Genomic DNA, 21,560 nt, shown 5'->3' with positions numbered 1-21,560 from the left:
CCTCCTCATTTTACAGTTAGAGGCTCAAATAAGACAGGTGATTTGTCACAAGAAACTAAGCCTCTATGCCAGGACTAGAACCTAGGACTAGGCTATCCAAAATCCTATTTAAGAGAGATCTTTAATATCTAATTATTCATCATTTTAAAAATCAAGTGCCTCTTTCTCTAATTTATAGAATGGGGAGAGTTGGGAGGTCTGGAAAGAGTCCTGGCTCATTGAGAGTTTCAGCTGTGCAACACGACATGTTCTCTTTCCTTACAGCACTATCATCCGTTGAACATCTGCAAAATGGATATGCATCACCCAGTCTTAACTGTTAGGAAGCACTGTGAGCATCAAAATGGGGGAGGACTGTTAGGAACAGGGTATCATGTCTCAGTACACTCAACTTCTGTCAAAAGTCTGACCATACCTTCCTTCTTAAAGCAGTACATTTTCCTCTATACACTAATGACAAAATACAATTATATAGTTCAGTAGCTTGTAGAATAAAGTCTATCTCCACATCTAAACCATGAGCCCCAAAGTGACAACAACCATGTCTATTTTGGTCACTATTATATGGTACATGCTTAGTCAATCTTATGTAGTCACAAAACATTTGTTTTGTGGATAAGGCCTCTCTTCTCTTGGATATTTCACAATACTGCTGCTGCTGCTAAGTCGCTTTAATCATGTCTGACTGTGCGACTCCATAGATGGAAGCCACCAGGCTCCCCTCCATCCCTGGGATTCTTCAGGCAAGAACACTGGAATGGGTTGCCATTTCCTTCTCCAACGCTCAGTCATGTCCAACTCTCAGCAACCCAATGGACTGCAGCCTACCAGGCTCCTCTGTCCATGGGATTCTCCAGGCAAGAGTACTGGAGTGGGTTACCAGTGCCTTCTCCGTTCACAATACTATACTCCCCTAATTTTCCTTCTACATGTCTGATGTCTCCTCCTTCATAGCTTTCACACAAACTTATCTTTGTTTTCCCTTCCCTGGTGGCTCACATGGTAAAGAATCTGCTCACAATGTGGGAAACCTGGGTTTAATCCCTGGAGTCAGGAAGATCCCCTGGAGAAGAGAATGGCTACCTACTCCAGTTTTTCTTGCCTTGACAATTCCATGGACAGATGAGCCTGGTGGGCTATATAGTCCATGGGGTGGAAAAGAGTCAGACAGGACTGAGCAGCTAACACTTTGGGCTTCCCAAGTGGCACTGGCAGTAAAGAGCACGCCTGCCAATGCAGGAGACATGAGAGACATGGGTTCAGTCTCTAGGTTGGGAAGATCCCCTGAAGGAGGGCATGACAACCCACTCCAGTACTCTTGCCTGGAGAATCCCAAGGACAGAGGAGCTGGTGGGCTACAGTCCACAGGGTCACAAAGAGTCAAACATGATTGAACCGACTTAGCATGCACACATCCTAAGATAAGCATTCTCCAAAGAAATCCTTAGATCCTTTTTTTCTACTTCAAGTATTGCTTCTTTATCGATAACTCTCAAATCCCTCTCTCCAGCTAAGTTCTTTCCAGAGCTCCAATCCCATATTTTTTTTCCAACTGTACCCAGTACTTCTTGGTGGGCTACAGCAATAGTACTACCTGTGTGACCTCACTCAAATCAAGTCACTCCACCTCTAAGGATCAGTTTGCTCATCCATAAAACAGGGGAGTTGACTCTCTACTACATAAAGAGCAAAGTCCTCAGTTTCCAAGCTAGCATTCAATATTATTTATAGTGAAGCCCTCCAAGTACCTCACAAAACATTTATCAAGAGTTGGACTGTGAAGAAGGCTGAGCGCCAAAGAACTGATGCTTTCGAGCTGTGGTATTGGAGAAGACTCTTGAGAGTCCCTTGGACTGCAAGGAGATCGAACAAACCCATTCTGAAGGAGATAAGCCCTGGCATTTCTTTGGAAAGAATGATGCTAAAGCTGAAACTCCAATACTTTGGCCACCTCACGTGAAGAGTTGACTCATTGGAAAAGACTCTGATGCTGGGAGGGATTGGGGGCAGGAGAAGGGGACGACAGAGGATGAGATGGCTGGAGGGCATCACTGACTCGATGGACATGAATCTGTGTGAACTCCGGGAGTTAGTCATGGACAGGGAGGCCTGGCGTGCTGCAATTCATGGGGTCGCAAAGAGTCGGACAAGACTGAGCGACTGAACTGAACCATACTCTAATACAACTGAATTCACTGTTCCCAATATATTTTTCTGGCCTCTGCCTAGAACACCTTTCCCATCCCCCAAACTCCATCCACAGTTTGTCCAATTTTCAAAACCCAGTTCAAATGCTACTTCCAGGAAGCTGTTTTTGATCTCCTTGGCTGCAAGCCCTTTCCTTTTATGAGTGTGGCTCTCATTCTCATAGTATCATAGTTGTTTGTGTAGTTCTTCTCTCTATTTGACTGTGTCATCTTGGAGGGCAGAGACTATTCCTAAATCAGTCTATGTCTCCCACATTGCCTTTGGTCCATAATGTGCTCGTAATAATCTTATACTGAATAGATTCAGTTAAGGTCATATCAGCCTCCTTGCTTGAAAGCCTTCAATCAGTCCCGTTGTTTCTGGAATAAAGGTCAAAATCCTTACAGTGTCCCATTCCAGCCATCCCAGAGTTTGCTCAATTTTCCAAATTCACTATGCTTCTCTCATCCTAGGATCCTCTTGCGTGCTCTTCCCTTCATCTAGAAAACTACTCCACGTCACCCCACTCTACTCTACGTCACCCCACCCCCATGTCTTTATTCGGCCTTAATATTACTTTTCAAGGAAGGTTTTCTTAAACCCCAAACTAGATCAGATTTCCTCTGTTACATACCTTCCTAGCCCTACTCCACCCATACTTTTCCTTTAAAACATGTGTTGCTGACTGAAATAACACAGTTGCATGATTATCTGATTTATTACTTCTTCCCCATCAGACTATAAGCTCCAAATAAGCAAGTACCATGTCTGTGTAGCTTATCTTTCTAACATCTGCATGGTGCTTAACCATATCACTGAATAAATTGCTGTTGAATGACTGAACTGATGAATGACTGAGTTAAAGGTAAAAATTTGGGACCTAGAATGTAGAAAAATATTTTCCTATCTTCCTATAATTCCTTCAAAGTAAAATTAAGATGCCTGGTAGCTATCTGGGACAGGTGAACTTGCCTTCTAATTCAACATAAGAAATTTGTAAAAGTAGGATGAATATTGCCCCCCAAAATGCCAGAAAGAAAACAAAATTACCTTTTTTAAAATGAACATATGGCCCCAAAAGTCATCACTAGCACCAACTGGTCTGTTCCTTTAATTTAACAAGCACCTACTTTATGCCATATACTATTATAGTGTCTGATGTTACAATAAACTGGACTGATACAGCCCCCTACTAGCTTGAAATATATAATCTAAGAGTGGAATTTATAGAAGCTTTTAAAAAGCCTTTATTGAAGTCACAACACTCAACTAATGCTACTTTGAGAGGATATTAAATTTTCCATCAAAGGAGATACTAACCTGAGGGTGAAAGATCATTTGGCAGGGATTATTTAGAAACTATAACTGGGCCCAATCTGAGCCTCTTAAATTAGATAGATGGGCAGGTAGCCTAGAACAATGGTCCAAGGATCATTGCTTATCTACAAACTATTATTACCAGACAGCAATGACCTAAGTATAAAAATTGAGAAGCACACACATGCAGAAATTGAAAATATGTACTTACAAAATGTAGCAACTCAACTGGAAAAAAAAATTTAATTTTATGTCTGTTGAATCTAACAATAAAATGATACATTATATTTTGCATGGTTTTTATTTTTCTAGTAATTCATACTTAATGTATTTTACTAAAGAAACTATCTGTGGTGGATTGGGAAATTTTAAAACACTGGTTCTTCACCAAGATAGTTTGAAAAGCATTGGAACAGTAGCTTAAGGATTACCTGTCAGCTTGTTAAAAATGCAAAACTCAGGTCCCACCCCTTTAACAAGATCCTCAGGGGATTCTTTTGCACATTCAAGTTTGAGAAGAACTGGCCTAGATGAAGTCCCTTAGAACCCTGAGATTTTACAATTTACTTCAGACAGAGATTTGCAGAGCTGAAAAACCCTCAGAGAAGCTGAGACCCATGCAGAGGAAATCATGTGTGTTAACGTAACTGGCAATTTTTCAGAGCTAGCAATAGAACTCAACTTTCCTAACAACCAGGTCAGTTTTCCACTCTTAACACACCACATGCTAACTCCTATTCCACCCAGTCCCACTCTGTACCATCCCCTCAGTGATGTCATTGTTCCTGAGATACTGATATAACAATTTATTCTTCTATCTTTTATATACTATGAATCTTGAATCACAAGATTCCAAATGTTTCCTTTATAATTGTGGTTAATCCTTTCTTTCCAAATCTTCCCACCTGCTTATTTTCTGGACATTCTGGGGCTTCAGAAGAAATAGCACTGATTTCTGGTTTTTGGAAAAGAACAGAGACCGTCTTTGTTCCCATCAGTCCACTTGATACCAGATAGCAAGCTTTTCCAAGGAAGAAAACGTACAATATTAAGGCTGCTTTACAAAGCTCAGTGTGATCAGTCTGTGGCTGACAAACAAGAGAATGGGATAATAGGCCATATTAATAAAAGTCTAGTTCCCCGAATGAGGCAAATGATGGTCCCTTCCTTGTGGTCCTGTCAGATTCAAAGCTTGAGGGGAGAGATACAGCTGTCTTCAACTAAGGCACAATTATTAAGAAGCAAATTTATTCTAGAAAGTCCCAAAGAACCAATGAAGAGACGTTACAGGGAGACAAATGTTGGCTTATAACAGGGATTACTTCCTGACAGTATAGAAGGAGCCATCTAATGAGCTCTCTGTCACTCCAGGGAGTTCAAATAGAAATTAGTCAAAGAATTGGATGCTTAGGACAAATTCAAGAACTGGGTGGAGAAGTAAAGCTTAATAACCTTTAGGGATCCTTCCAGTTCCAAGGTTTTAGTACTCTACAATTTTCAGAACAAGATGACTCGAAGCTCTCAGAAGAAAAGAGCGACAGCTGGTCCTAAAAGGAGTCTTTAGCCGGATGTTAGATGGATGAGGCCATGACAATGGAAAAATGAAGTCTTTCCTGGCATTCTTTTCAAAGGAAAGCAGGCTGTCCAAGGAAAGTCTTTTGGGCAGCACCTCTAGGAAATCCAAATGAGGCTTGGCTCCACAATAGCTAGCCACTATGCCCCACTCTAAATTCCTATTACTTTACACAAAGGACTCTGCCGCTGCTAAGTCACTTCAGTCGCGTCCGACTCTGTGCGACCCCACAGACGGCAGCCCACCAGGCTCCACCCTCCCTGGGATTCTCCAGGCAAGAACACTGGAGTGGGTTGCCATTTCCTTCTCCACTGCATGAAAGTGAAAAATGAAACTGAAGTCGTTCAGTCATGTCCGACTCTTAGCGACCCCATGGACTGCAGCCTACTAGGCTCCTCCATCCATGGGATTTTCTAAGCAAGAGTACTGGAGTGGGGTGCCATTGCCTTCTCTGACAAAGGACTCTACTACTTTCCAAAAAAGAATTGCCAAGCAGCACCCTTTCTAGTATACCTACACTTGCCTAACAGACGAGGGAGGAAAATTCTCACCAGGGAGGCAGTGGTGCTTAGTGGTCAAGACCGTACATTCTGGAACCAGGTTGCCTGTGTTCTAATTCCCAGTCAGGGCATTTAGTTGATAAACCTCTCTGTGCCTCAGTTTCCTCATCACTAAGAAAAATGATAGTATCTTGCTTCATACGGTTAATGTAAGAATAATACATATTAAAGTCACAGCCCAAGATTTGAAACACTGTAAGCACTCAACAGTGTCAGTAATTGGCATTGCAGGTGTTGTAATTACTACCACGGGTACAGCTGTGTCGCCAACTCAAAAAGCCCCCATCAAGCAACCAGATCTTTACCCCGACCAATTCAGAGAGGATATACTACAAGAGCTTTAGCCAACCCTTGCATAGCTACAGACCTCCAGAACCTGCTGACCCTCAATAAATCATACCATTTACACCAATCAGCTCTTCACCCTGCACTCTCTAAATCCAACAGCCACCCCTCCCCCAGTCCTCCTGCCTAAGCCACCCGCAGCCACAGCCAGAGGAGCAGCAAACTGGAAATTCAGTTCCAGACAAACCATCAGGTGTTTCTTCCCTCCCAAGGACAGAGCTGGACCTAATACCAAGCCTGCCAGTTGATGGGGTGGGATATCTGAATCCCAGGTCTAGCCTATCAGCTTAACTACCTGGAATGGGGAGTGGGCAGGCAATGGGGCTTCCCACAGAGAAGCAAGGGAAACCTCCCAAGTTTGTGAAGGAACTCAGGCCCAAAGAGCCTCTTAAGGGAAGGGGGGAGGTCTCCACCTGCTTTCAAAGGAAACAGTTATTTACAACTTTCTACTCACTTGCATCTGGGGGAGGTAATAAGAAAAGAGGAAAGGGACTACAACGTATTCTCCTTTCTCATTTCCAGCAAGGAGAAGCAGCTGCAGAGAAAGAGTTAAAGGAGCAAGGAAGCTCCAGCCATTACCCCATCCCTGTGCTTAGGGCTGTCTGGGGGGTCATGACAGTGCTTTCTGCTCTGGCTAGGGGCCACTCGGTGTCTTTCTGCAGCAGCTGCCGGCCCCCCAAGCAATTTGCAAGGTCAATGCTGACCTGCTTCCTAAAAGGAACAAAACAATTCACTGACAATGAAGCAAATAGCGCATACACCACATCGCAAACCCCTCTTCCTCAAATCAGGTTTTACCCCTGCGCCTCCCTGCCCAGATGCCGACTCTGGGCTTCCACCAACCCCACTGGGAAACCCAGGATAGCATCACAGCTGCAGAGCATGTCTCGCCTCGCTGGCCAACCCAAGGAGACTCTCCGTACAGGGGAGAGATGCTATCGCTTAAGGAGACCTGAGCTTGGGGGGAGGGGGAAGGAGGGAAAGCTATGTTTCTTACCAAGCGCCACAGTCACTTCCCCGAAGCGGAGAGAAGAGAAGGATGAACGAACTGAAACAAGTTGGAGGCTGAGCCCTAACAGAGCTCGGCTTCCTCTTCTGTTTCTCTGGGTCTCTCCCCGGTCCCTCTCCCGTCTGTCTCTCTGGTTTGCTCGCTAGCTTGCGCGCGCTCACGCTCTCCGTCTCTCTCTCTCACCCTCCCTTCCTTCCTCTCTCTCTCCCCCACTCTCGCTCCCTTCTCTTCTCTCTCCCCCCCCACCTCCCTTCCCACTTCCCCTCCCCCTTTGCTGGTTTTGGATTCACCACTGCTTGGTGCTGAGCACGCGGCTGTGCTGGGGCTCAGAATACAGCGCTGCAAAGGTTTGCATCTGTGGTTGCTTTAGGAAAGACTAAAGTAGTATTTGATTCTTTAAGCTATCCAGCAGAGAAACAGGGAAGCGCTGAGAGAAGGGGAAGAGCAAAGGAAGCAAAGGGAAAGGAAAGAGAGCATAAAGGATAAGAGCGAATAGGGATAAAGGAAGTATGGATTACCATACTTGATGTGTGATGCTTACTAGCTAGCTGCTCCTAGACGGAAGATAAGTGGTCTGTCTCCCTTTCATCCCTATGGGCGCGCCTTAGCCCAGACTCCATATAAAGGCTGGACAAATCTGTCTGTTCACATTACATCTCTGAGGACAATAATGAGCTAAAAAAAAAAAAACAATAATAATAATACTACATCAAAGAGGTTGCCATTCCAGCTCCACTAAGAAGAAAGGGTTCAGCCACATTGATCTGCCACCCCCACCCACCTCCAACCAAGTAGAAGTGTAGACCCAATACAGACCTGTCAGCTGGAGCTTACCTCCAGGCAAAACAGACAAGCAGCAGAACCACAAAGCTTTCCTTTCAAAAACCTCTAAAGGGAATATAGGTGTATGTAAGTTTGTGAGCCTACATGTAAGTTTGCACAAGGATAAAGAAAGGAAGGAAGGAGATTAATTAACTCAAAGTATAAAAGAATAATACTCCCATTGGGGGAAAAAACTGGACAAATTATAGTAATAATGCAACAGGGGATAGGAAAAGACCTAGACTGAGAGTAAAATAAAGGAACTTAGCTTTGACTTCTGCCTCTGAAAATTACTTGATTATTCTCTTTGACAAGTCTGACCCTTATTATCCTCAATGGCAAAATGAATGGTGATGGATGGATATGATTTTGAAAGACCCTTTCACACCTAACAATTTAGGCTCTAAGACAAGAAAATCTCAGATGAAGGAGTTGAACTGTGGAGAGTGAAACATAGACTACCAAATTTAAAAGGTTTTCCAAAGGTGAGTCCCCAAATGGGACCTCAAATCACACTGACAAAACATTCCCTTTTGAGCATTTCAGGGGCAACATAAATATGAACTGTTCCTATCAAAGAGTTCAGCCCCTCTTATGTGATTTTTTAACCCATTTAGTCAGAGAATCAAAATGGTCCTTTAGGGCATCTGATTGAACATATGTTTTATTGTGCATGTTAAGTGTACTGAAATATATATATGTATATACATACATACATATATATAGACTGGGACATGGAAGGCATTTAAAATTCTTCCCACTATACTGATAATAGTGTACTATTTAATAATAATAATTTAATAATAGTAATAATAATTTAATAATAGTGTATAATAATAATAATAGTGAACTATTTCTATCTGAAATAGTTGGGTCCACTCCCTCCAAAAAATTCCTAAAACTCTCTACTTCTCTTCATTGAGGTACATGTGCTATACTCTGACTACATGCATATACCCATTTACTGAGTACATATAGAGGGATCTATAGGTTCAGTCACTAAACTGTGAGGACCCATAGAGATAAACATCTCATTCCTTTTTGTGACTGAGTATTCCCTTCCATGTATGTGTGTGTGTGTGTGTGTGTGTGTGTATGTGTATACACACCAGATTTTCTTTATCCATTCCTCTCTTGATGGACATCTAGGTTGCTTCCATGTCCTGGCTGTTGCAAATAGTGCTGCAATGAACACTGTGATATGTATATCTTTTTGAACTGTGCAATTTGCTGGACCTAAAAATTCATACAGAGTGAAGTAAGAAAGAGAAAAACAAATATTGTATATTAATGCATATATGTGGAATCTAGAAAAAACGGTGTAGATGATCTTTGCAAAGCACAAATAGAGACATAAACATACAGGACAAATGTATGGATACTAAGGAGAAAGGGAGTAGACGAATTGGAAGATTGGAATTGACATATACACTAGTATGTATGAAATAGATAACTAATGAGAACCTACTATATAGAACAGGGCACTCTATTCAATGCTCTGTGCTGACTTAAATTTCAGAGAAATCCAAACACAGGGGATATATGTATATGTATAGCTGATTACCTTGCTGTAGAGCAGAAGCTAACACAAAACTGTAAAGCAACTATGCTGCTGCTGCTGCTATACTCCAACATAAATTAATTTTACAACAGAAAACCATCTCATTTTGCAAAAAAAGAAACTTGCCTACAGAAAAAAAAAATAGCTCACCCAATGTTATAGTGAATCAGTGACAACACCAAGACCACTATAAACTAAGTATATATGTGGGCACATCAGTCAGTTCAGTTGCTCAGCCATGTCCAACTCTTTGCAACCCCATGAATCGCAGCACGCCAGGCCTCCCTGTCCATCACCATCTCCCGGAGGTCACTCAGACGCACGTCCATCGAGTCAGTGATGCCATCCAGCCATCTCATCCTCGGTCGTCCCCTTCTCCTCCTGCCCCCAATCCCTCCCAGCATCAGAGTCTTTTCCAATGAGTCAACTCTTCACGTGAGGTGGCCAAAGTATTGGAGTTTCAGCTTTAGCATCATTCCTTCCAAAGAAATGCCAGGGCTTATCTCCTTCAGAATGGACTGGTTGGATCTCCGTGCAGTCCAAGGGACTCTCAAGAGTCTTCTCCAACACCACAGTTCAAAAGCATCAATTCTTCGGCGCTCAGCTTTCTTCACAGTCCAACTCTCACATCCATACATGACCACTGGAAAAACCATAGCCTTGACTAGACGGACCTTAGTCGGCAAAGTAATGTCTCTGCTTTTGAATATGCTGTCTAGGTTGGTCATAACTTTTCTTCTAAGGAGTAAGCGTCTTTTAATTTCATGACTGCGGTCACCATCTGCAGTGATTTTGGAGCCCAAAATAATAAAGTCTGACACTGTTTCCACTGTTTCCCCTTCTATTTCCCATGAAGTGATGGGACTGGATGCCATGATCTTCGTTTTCTGAATGTTGAGCTTTAAGCCAACTTTTTCACTCTCCTCTTTCACTTTCATCAAGAGGCTGTTTAGTTGTTCTTTGCTTTCTGCCATAAGAGTGGTGTCATCTGCATATCTGAGGTTATTGATATTTCTCCCAGCAATCTTGATTCCAGCTTGTGCTTCTTCCAGCCCAGCGTTTCTCATGATGTACTCTACATATAAGTTAAATAAGCAGGGTGATGATATACAGCCTTGACATGTTCCTTTTCCTATTTGGAACCAGTCTGTTGTTCCATGTCCAGTTCTAACTGTTGCTTCCTGACCTGCATACAGATTTCTCAAGAGACACGTCAGGTGGTCTGGTATTCTCATCTCTTTCAGAATTTTCCACAGTTTATTGTGATCCACACAGTCAAAGGCTTTGGCATAGTCAATAAAGCAGAAACAGATGTTTTTCTGAAACTCTCTTGCTTTTTCGATGATCCAGTGGATGTTGGCAATTTGGTCTCTGGTTCCTCTAGCTATGTACAATTCCTCCTGCACAGGTATGTATTTGTTTGCATAAATGCTCATTGGATTTAGAGGATTAGTGAAATGGCAAGAAGAAATATTAGAAGCTGACATAAGGTTGCTGTATTATTTCATAGCATTGCCATAAAAAATTACCATAAATTTGGTGGCTTAAAACAACAAAAGTTTATTGTCTTACAATCCTGGAGACCACAAGTCCGACATTAAGGTATTGGCAGGGTCACACTTGCCCTAAAGACTCTAGAGGAAAATCTTTCCATGACTCTTCCAGCTTCTGGTGGCTCCTGGAATTCTTTGCCTTATAGAAGCATCACTCCAATCTCTGCCTCAGTCTTCAAATTGTCTTCTCCTCTTTGCCTCTGTGTAACCAAATTTCCCTGCCTCTTCCCTTATAAAGACAGCAGTCACAGGATTTAAATCCTTAAATCTTAAATCCTTAAATCTAGGATGACATCATCTCAAGACATTTTACTGATTACTTAAGTATTTGAACATCTGGTGACGTTCATGTGTAGAGTCATCTCCTGTGTTGTTGGAAGAGGATGTTAGCTATGACCAGTGTGTTTTGACAAAACAAATCCTTTGCCCTGCTTCATTTTTGTACTCCAAGGCCAAACTTGCCTATTACTCCAGGTATTCCCCTTTTCCCACAGTCAGTCAATACCAATATCAGATTGGTTATGTTCTTTGCAGCCAAAGATGAAGAAGCTCTATACAGTCAGCAAGGAAAATATGTGGAGCTGGCTGTGGCTCAGATCATGAACTTCTTATTGCAAAATTCTGGCTTAAATTGAAGAAAGTATGGAAAACCACTAGGCCATTCAGGTATGACCTAAATCAAATCCCTTGTGATTATACAGTGAAGATGATGAATAGATTCAAGAGACTAGATCTGGTAGACAGAGTGCCTGAAGAAGGCAGTGACCAAAACCACCCCCAAGAAAAAAGAAATGCAAGAAGGCAAAGTGTTTGTCTGAAGAAGCTTTACAAATAGCTGAGAAAAGAAGAGAAGTGAGAAACAATGGAGAAAGGGAAAAATATACTCAACTGAATCCAACCTTCCAGAGAATAGCAAGGAGAAATAAGAAGGCCTTCTTAAATGAACAATGCAAAGAAATAGAGGAAAACAATAGAATGGGAAATACTAGAGGTCTCTTTAAAAAAACTGGAGATATCAAGTGAACATTTCATGCAAGGATGGGCACAAAAACAGTAAGAATCTAACAGAAGTAGAAGAGATTAAAGAGATGAAAAGAATATACAGAAGAACTATTCAAAAATGGTCTTAATGACCCAGATAACCATAATGGTGTGGTCACTCACCGAGACGCTGACATCCTGGAGTGTGAAGTCAAGTGGGCCTTAGGAAGAATTACTACGGACAAAGGTAGTGAAGGTGAAGGAATTCTCAGCTGAGCTATTTCAGACCCTAAAAGATCAATATGTCAGCAAATTTGGAAAACTCAGCAGTGGCCACAGGACTAGAAAAGGTCAGTTTTCATTCCACTCCCAAAGAAGAACAATGCCAAAAAACGTTCAGACTACCATACAATTGTGTTCATTTCACATGCTAGCAAGGTAACACACAAAATCCTTCAAGCTAGGCTTCAGCAGTATGTGAACCAAGAATTTTCATATGTAAAAGCTGTATTTAGAAAAGGCAGCGTTATGAGAAAACAAATTGCCAACATTTGTTTGATCACAGAGAAAGCAAGGGAGTTCCAGAAAAACATCTATTTCTGCTTCACTGACTATGCTAAAGCCTTTGACTCTGTGGATCATAAAGAACTGTGGAAAATTCTTAAAGAAATGGGAATACCAGACAATCTTACCTACCTCCTGAGAAACATGTATGCAGGTCAAGAAGCGACAATTAGAACTGGACATGGAACAATGGACTAGTTCAAAATTGGGAAAGGAGGATGACAGGGTTGTATATTGTCACCATGCTTATTTAACTTATATGCAGAGTACATTACGTGAAATGCTGAGCTGGATGAATCGCAAGCTGGAATCAAGATTGTCTGGAGAAATATCAACAACCTCAGATATGCAGATGATACCAGTTTAATGGCAGAAAGGAAAGAGGAGCTAAAGAGTTTCTTGATGAAAGTGAAAGAGGAGAGTGAAAAAACTGGCTTAAAACTCAACATTCAGAAAACTAAAATCATGGCATCCAGTCCCGTCACTTCATGGCAAACAGAAGAGGAAAAAAAAAAATGGAAACAGTGACAGACTTTATTTTCTTGGGCTTCAAAATCTCTGCAGATGGTGGCTACAACCATGAAATTAGAAGAGGCTTGCTCCTTGGAAGAAAAGCTATGACAAGCCTATCAGCATATTAAAAATCAGAGACATCACTTTGCCGACAGAGGTCTGTATAGTCAAAGCTATGTTTTTTCCAGTAGTCATGTATGGATGTGAGAGGTGGATCACAAAGAATGTTGAGTGCTGAAGAACTGATGTTTTCAAATTGTGGTGATGGAGAAGACTCCTGAGAATTACTTGTACTTCAAGAAGATCAAACTAGCCAATCTTAAAGGAAATCAGTCTTAAATATTCATTGGAAAGACTGATGCTGAAGCTGAAGCTCCAATACTTTGGCCACCTGATGCAAAGAGCTGACTCATTGGAGTAGACCCTGATGCTGAGAAAGATTGAAGGTAAAAGGAGAAGGGGGTGGCAGAGGATGAGATGGTTAGATGACATCACCAATTTTGAGCAAACTCCAGGAAATTGTGAAGGACAGGTAAGCCTGGCTTCCTGAAGTTCATGGGGTTGCAGAGAGTCGGACATGACTTAGCAACTAAACAACAACAACTTCTACAGAGAATATACATCCAAATAAGATCACATCCTTAGGTTCTGATGGGCATGCATTTTGTTGTGTTAGTCATTCTATTGTGTCCAACTCTTCGTGATCCCATAGACTGTAGCCCACCAGGGTCCTCTGTCCATGGAATTCTCCAGGCAAGAATACTGGAGTGGATAGCCATGCCCTTCTCCAGGGGATCTTCCTAACCCAGGGACTGAACCCAGGTCTCCTACATTGCAGGAAGATTCTTTACTGTCTGAGCCACCAGGGAAGCCCAGACACGAATTTTGGGAAGATACTATTCAACCAACTACAGTGGCCAAGTTTTCTTTTTGTCCGTTAAAGCCACTAAACAAATAAACCATCTGGGAAACCATCATTTTTATTTATTTATTTTTTTTTTTTACAAAAGAAAAGGTATTTCAATCCAAAGAAGTTAGATGAAAATACCTTCAAACAAAACTATAATTTAAATCCTATGGTTTTAGCTATATTAATAGCTTAAAAATAATAGTATTTTCATAAATGTTCTCAGTTCACTGCAAACCACAGAAAATTTTTTACTAGAACCACTTCTGATTTTGGAGAAGTTTATATCAAACCAATCTTGCTGCAGACAGCAATAATAAACTCTCAACAAAAAACAATCCAGATGCATTGGAAATGTATCATAAATAGTCATAAATTGGAAAAGAGTTGACAATTGAAAGAAAGGAACAATATTAAGTTTGCCCTTTTTAAAAATGTCTGCCTGAGGGTGGGCCACAGGCCAGAGCAATAACTAAAACTCTAGAGAAATTGAAAGTAAGTGTTGCAGCTGGTAAATGTTTAACAACTGGATCTCCAGGAAAAATAAATAAAAGCCCAATTCATAGTATTTCCCAATTTCCATAGTGTAAATTATCACACCCTGGCTTGTAGAACCAAAAGACAGAGTTCAGGATGACAACTGAAGCTGGAAAACAATGGGAGAAATCCAATAATTGAGAGAACTTCAGAGTGGGAGATCCCCATTCTGTGTACAAACTTCCCAAATCGCTGATGGAACTATCAATTACACATGTGGTGACAGTTTCCAAAGAACCTAAATATAGCTGAAAAAATTAATCAGAATTTTCAGTGCTGCCCATCACAAAGGAGAGTTTTGAGTTTCAGTTCAGCCATATTAATCTCTGACTAAAACAAACAAAAAAAGCAATTCTCTACAGAGAAATGAAAGAGAATATAGGTATCCTACATATATCATTCACAAAGTTTAGGGTATACTCCAAAATTGCTAGGGAAAAAAAGAAATAGGAAAATATCACCAGCAATCAGTGGAGACCAACCCTAAAATGGGCCAGATTTTGAAATTAGCAGAAAGGATTTTAAGTCTTCTAGAATAACCACTAATGGAAATAAAGGAAAACACACTTTTAATAAATAAATAAAAAATCATATCAGAAGTCTAGAAACAATCAAAAAGGAACAACAGATGCAAATTCTAGAATTAAAAATTAAATATCTGAAGTTCACTGGGTGGGCCTAATAGCAGATTGAAAGTGAAGGAAGGAAGAGTAAATTAACTTGAACACAAATTAATGGATATTATTCAACCTGAAACACACAGAGGGAAAGGTAGAAAAAGATTAATAGAGCCTCAGTGATCTGCTAGATAATACCAAAGTTCTAACATATATGTAGTTGGAGTCCCAGAAGGCAAAAAACAAAAGAGGCAGGAAAAATATTTGAAAAATAATGCCTGAAAAATTTCCCAATATAATGAAACATAAAGGTACAGATTCAAGGAGCTCAGAGAACCCCAAGCAAAATAAATGGGTACATCATATCAAACTACATAAAAATCAAATCTTAAGGGAAAACCTTCAAAGAATCTGGAAAAAAATAACACACTGAAGAAAAACAATATATTTGACCATTGACTTCTCATCACAAAAAAAGAGATATCTTTAAAATGCTGAAATATAAGAAAAAAAAAATCTATCAATACATCTAGCAACAATGACTCTAAGGAAACTTTGAAAAGTTAAAGGTGGACTTCCAATTTCTAGTTTCCCATGTAAGGAATTTGGTAGTCACCACTCCATCTTACCAACAAGTAAACCTTGAACAAACTGAAAAAACAATAGCTCTTGCATACATAAGGTGAGGACACAAGGCAAACTGTTGCATCCAAGACTGGAGAGACATAGAGACATAGAGACAGGGAGCTAAAGATTAACATAGCAGAGACTCAATAGCTGAAACTGCCTGGAGAGCCAATGCTGGGGTTAATGGATAAATTGCTGGAGTCTCAGTGTGGACAAGTATGAGAATTAAAAATTCCAGGGGCACCCAGTAATAGGGAACCCCACAAAATTGTGAGATTTATCTCTAGGAACTTATGTTCTCACAGTAAATATTGGAGAAAAAAATTCCTCCTGCTTCCTTCACCAGGGGAGAGGGGAAAGGAACCATGCTGAAATATACCTGAGTGTAAGGCCTGCCCTTAGGAGAATCTAGTTAACCAGAGCCTAGCTTTCTGGAGTATTATCAAAGCCTAACTGACCTGGGGAAAGGGAAATAGCCAACTTTACTCATTTCTAGTCTTTTGTGTGGAAAAAGAAAAATACCCAACCTCAGCCCACTCTAGTCATCCTGATGCAACTAAGCAGGGTGAAAAATACTGAGAAGCATTTGTGATGTCCACAGTGCAGAGACACAGGCTTACTAAAGACTGAGACCTAATCATAGGAATGTTTAATATATCCTTTCTCCCCTTACCCCCATACCTCATATCATGTCCAACAATAAAGAAAAAATTGTAATACATGCCAAAAGGCAAAAAGCACAATTTGAAGAGACGAAGCAAGCATTCCAAACAGGTATGACAAAGATGCTGAAATTATCAGACCAGGAAATAAAAATGACTATGATTAAGGGAGAGGGTGGGATGATTTGGGAGAATGGCATTGAAACATGTAAGAAACGAATCGCCAGTCTATGTTCAATACAGGATACAGGATGCTTGGGGCTGGTGCACGGGGATGATCCAGAGAGATGATATGGGGTGGGAGGTGGGAGGGGGGGTTCAGGATTGGGAACTCACGTACACCCGTGGCTGATTCATGTCAATGTATGGCAAAACCAATACAGTATTGTAAAGTAAAATAAAGTAAAAATAAAAATTTTAAAAAAAACGACTATGAATAATATGTAAGGGCTATCATGGATAAAGTAAATAGCATGCAAGATAACATGGACAAATAAGCACAGAGACAGAAATCCTAAGAAAGAACCTAAAAGAAATGCTGGAGATCAAAAACATTGTAACAGAAGTGAAGAATGCCTTTGATGGGCTTATTAGTAGACTAGACACAGAAAAAAATTACTGAGCTAGAGGATATATCAACAGAAAACTTTGTCCAAAACTGAAAAGCAAAAGACTAAAAAAAAAAGAACAGAATATCCAAGGATTTGAGACAACTACAAAAATTGTAACATATGCATAATGGGAGTACCAGACGGAGAAGAGAGAAAGGAACAGAATAAATATTTGAAACAACGACTGATAATTTCCTCAAAACATTGTCATACACCAAACCGCAGATTTGGGAGCTCACAGAACACCATACATGAAAAAATGCCAAAAAACTGTACTTAGGCATATCATTTTCATAATACATAAAATCAAAGATAAAGAAAAAATCCAGTTTTAATTACCACAGCTTGTAGTATAGTTTGAAATCGGCAAGTGTGATGCCTCTGATTTTGTTCTCTCTTTCTCAGAGAGAAAGAGAATCAGAGACTTTAATGGTTCTACATGGATTTTAGATTTTTTTTCCTATTTGTGAAAAATACCATTGAAATTTTGATAAGGATTTCACTGAATCTGTAGATTACAGTATGGACATTTAAGCAATATTAATTATTCTAATCCATATATATGAGCTATCATTCCATTTATTTGTGTCTTCTTTAATTTGTTTCTTTTCAGTATATTAACCTTTCACCTCCTTGGTTAAATTTATTCCTAAGAATATTATTGTTTTTGATGCTATGGTAAATGGGTTTGCTTGCTAAATTACTTTTCAGATAGTTAAATTCTAGGATTCAGAAATGCAACTGATCTTTGTTGATCTTGTATCCTACAACTTTGATTCATTATTTGTTCTAATATTTTTTTGTGAAAATTTTAGCATTTTCTATACATAAGAGTATGTCATCTGCAAACAGAGAAGCATTTAACTTCTTCTTTGTTGTTTTGGATGCCTTTTATTTCTTTGTCTTGCCTATTTGCTCTGGATAAAATTTCCAGTACTATATTGAATAGGAGTGGTGAGAGTGGGCACACTTATTCCGTGCTAGAAAAAAGCTTTCAGTCTTTCACCATTGAGTATTATGTTAGCTATGTGTCTTTCATACATGAGTTTTATTATGCTGAGGTACACTGAAAAAGACCCAGATTCTGGGAAAGATTGAAGGCAAAAGGAGAAGAGGGTGAAAGAGGATGAGAAGGTTAGATAACATGAATTTGAGCAGACTCTGAGAGACAAAAGAGGCCAGAGGAGACTGGCATGCTATAATCCATGAGGTTGCAAAGAGTTGGATATAGCTTAGTGACTGAAGAACAGCAACATCCCTTCTACACCCAATTTGTTGTGAGTTTCTATTGTAAAAAGATATTGGAGTGCTTTTTCTGCATTGTTGAAATAATCATATGATTTTTATCCTTCATTTTATTGATGTGGTTGTCACATTTATTGATTTCCATATGTTGAATCATCATTGCCTCCCAGGGATAAATCCAGTTTGATCATGCTGTATGTTCCTTTTAATGTGCTGTTGAATTAGGTTTCTTAGTATTTTGTTGGAAGATTTGCATCTATATTCATCAGAGATACTGGTCTATAGTTTGCTTTTCTTGAAGTCTACTTATCTGGCAGTGGTATCATGGTATTACTGTCCTAAAAATAAGTTTGGTGTTTTCCTTCATCTTCAGTTTTTTGGAAGAATTTTAGAAGGATTGGCCTTAATCCTTTTTAACACATTTGTTAGAATTCAGTGAATTAATGCTTCAATCTCCTACTCATTATTTTTATGTTCGGATTTTCTGTTTCTTTATGATTCAGTCTTGGTGGGTTGTATATTTCTAGGAATTTATCCATTTCTTTTGTGTTATTCAATTTGTTGCAATCTAATTATTCATAATAGTGTATTATGGTCCTCTGTATTTTTGTAGTATCAGTCATAATGTTTACTGTCTCCTCTTTCATTTCTAATTGTGTTTGAGTTTCCTCATCCCCCCATTTAATCTAGATAAATATTTGTCAATTTTATCTTTTCAAAAAGCTAACTCTTGGTTTTCCTTAATTTTTCTATTATTTTTCTAGTCTATATTGCTTTTATTTCTGCTCTAATTTGTATATATCCTTCCTCATGCTAACTTTGGGTTTAGTTTGTCCTTTTTCTAGTTCCTTGAGGTATACAACGAGATTGTTTATTTGAGATCTCTTTTTCTTAATGTAGGTGTTTATCACTATGAAACTTTCCTCTTACAACTGTTTTTACTACATTCTTATATGTTTTGGTATGTTGTGTTTCCATTTTCTTTTGTCTCTAGATAGTTTTATTTCCCTTTTGATTTCTTCTTTGACCTATTGGCTTTTCAGAATTGCATTGTTTGTTTTCCATGCATTTGTCAGTTTTCCAGTTTTCTTGCTCTTATTGATTTCCAATTTCATACTGTGGTCATAAACAGTCAACGTAAATTTGTTGAGACTTGCTTTGTAGTGCAACATATGGTATTGGAGAATGTTCCATGTGCACTTGAGAAGAATGAACTTTCTGCTGCTGTTGGGTGCAATGCTCTGGATATGTTTGTTAGGTTCATTTACTCTATAGTGTAATTCATGTCTGCTATTTCCTTGTCGGTTTTTCTTTCAGGATGATCTGTTCAATGTTGAAAGTAGAGTATTGAAGTCCTTTTATTTTCTTGCTATTTTCTCCCTTTAGTTCTGTTTATATTTGTTTTAAATATTTAAGCACTCCAATATTGGGTACAGTAAGTCCCTACATACAAATGGGTTCCATTTTGAGAGCTTGTTCATATGTCAGATTTGTTCATAAGTCCAACAAAGTTAGCCTAGGTACCCAACTAACATAATCAGCTATGTAGTACTATACTGTAATAGGTTTATAATACTTTTCACACAAATAATACATAAAATAGCACAAAAAAGAAAGCAAATATTTTTTATCTTACAGTGTAGTACCTTAAAAAGTATAGTAGTACTGTACAATAGCTGCCATACAGGAGTTGGCATCAAGTGAACAGGAAAGGATAGTTACCAACTGGAGGAGAGAGAGGAGGTGGGAGATGGTAGAGCTGAAGGCTCATCAGCAATAGGAGAGAGAAAGAAAGCTGTAATTTCATTCATGCCTGACACTAATGGCACAGGTTCTGGTTCCTTGCTGGATTCAATTCTGTCTACCCTCTTGAAAAAATGACCCAATGATGTCTGGGTAGTAGCTCTTTCTGCATTCTGAAATTTGCACTGGATTGCCTTCTGAAGGGCTGCTGCAACCTTCACATACCATTCTACATTCAGGTCCTATGCCTCAAGAACTAACAGTGTCTCCTCAAATAAAGAAAATGCCCCTGCTATTTCCTAGGTCGTGAATTTCTTCAGGTCTTCAGTTACTTCTTCCTCCTCTTATCTCTCTTTGTCCTTTCTCTGTGCCTCCAATTCCATCATTATTGCTTGACACTTCTTAGCAGTACGAGCTACATCACTGCTGCTTTTACACTTGCTTCCAGATATCCTGGGCTTGAAATAAAGATACCGTACTACTATACTCTATACAGCACTATAAAATACACAAAAGCACAATCACTTGTAGAGGATGCACACACATGAAAATGTACACCTGACATGTGAACTAACTTATGTGACTGGACACGCAAACACGTGTCCAAACACGTGCATCTTTGAAAGTTCGCAACTTGAATATTCATATGTACAGGGCTTACTGTACATATATACTTATAATTGTTGTTCTCTTCATGAATATACCCTTTCATCCCTATATAATGTCTTTTGTGACCAATTTTGTCTGAAGGTCTATTTTATCTGATGTAAATGTAGCCAATTCTGCTCTTTTTTGGTTACTATTCCCGTGGACATCTATTTCTATCATTTCACGTGGAGCCTATGCGTATTCTTAAGGCTTAAGTGAATCTTTTATAGGTGGTATAGATTTGAGTCTTAGATGTTTTTCCATTCAGCATTCCTGTGTCTTTTGATTTGAGAATTTAACGCTTTTGGTTTTAAAGTAATTTGAAGAGCAGAGACATTACTTTGCCAACAAAGGTCCGTCTAGTCAAGGCTATGGTTTTTCCAGTAGTCATGTATGGGTGTGAGAGTTGGACTGTGAAGAAGGCTGAGCACCGAAGAATTGATGCTTTTGAACTGTGGTGTTGGAGAAGACTCTTGAGAGTCCCTTGGACTGCAAGGAGATCCAACCAGTCCATTCTGAAGGAGATCAGCCCTGGCATTTCTTTGGAAGGAATGATGCTAAAGCTGAAACTCCAGTACTTTGGCCACCTCATGTGAAGAGTTGGCTCATTAGAAAAGACTCTGATGCTGGGAGGGATTGGGGGCAGGAGGAGAAGGGGACGACAGAGGATGAGATGGCTGGATGGCATCACTGGTGCGATGGACATGAGTCTGAGTGAACTCTGGGAGTTGGTGATGGACAGGGAGGCCTGGCGTGCTGCGGTTCATGGGGTCGCAAAGAGTCGGACACGACTGAGCAACTGAACTGAACTGAACTGAAGAACTTAATGTTGCCACCTACATAACTGATTTCTGGCTACTTTATAGTTCCATTATTCCATTTTTCATCTCCAGCTATCTTTCTTTATGATTTGATGATTTATGTAGTGGTATGCTTTGATTCCTTTCTTTTTACTCTTGTGTATCTTCTGTGGATTTT

General features: G+C 39.8%; 1 protein-coding gene across 2 annotated transcripts in view; it reads right to left on the bottom strand.

Annotated features, from left to right (window-relative positions):
• Positions 1-7,156, bottom strand: part of GABRA3 (gamma-aminobutyric acid type A receptor subunit alpha3) — a 243,706-nt gene extending 236,550 nt beyond the window's left edge. For both annotated transcript variants that reach the window (XM_042241792.1, XM_004022275.5), the window contains exon 1: positions 6,980-7,156. The gene's annotated coding sequence lies outside the window, so the exon portion shown is untranslated. The remainder of the gene's footprint in view (positions 1-6,979) is intronic.
• Positions 7,157-21,560: the final 14,404 nt, after the last annotated feature.

This window comes from Ovis aries, chromosome X, assembly GCF_016772045.2.
Source record: "Ovis aries strain OAR_USU_Benz2616 breed Rambouillet chromosome X, ARS-UI_Ramb_v3.0, whole genome shotgun sequence".
NCBI classification, from domain to species: Eukaryota; Metazoa; Chordata; class Mammalia; order Artiodactyla; family Bovidae; genus Ovis; species Ovis aries.
This window is presented reverse-complemented; position numbering and strand designations above follow the sequence as displayed.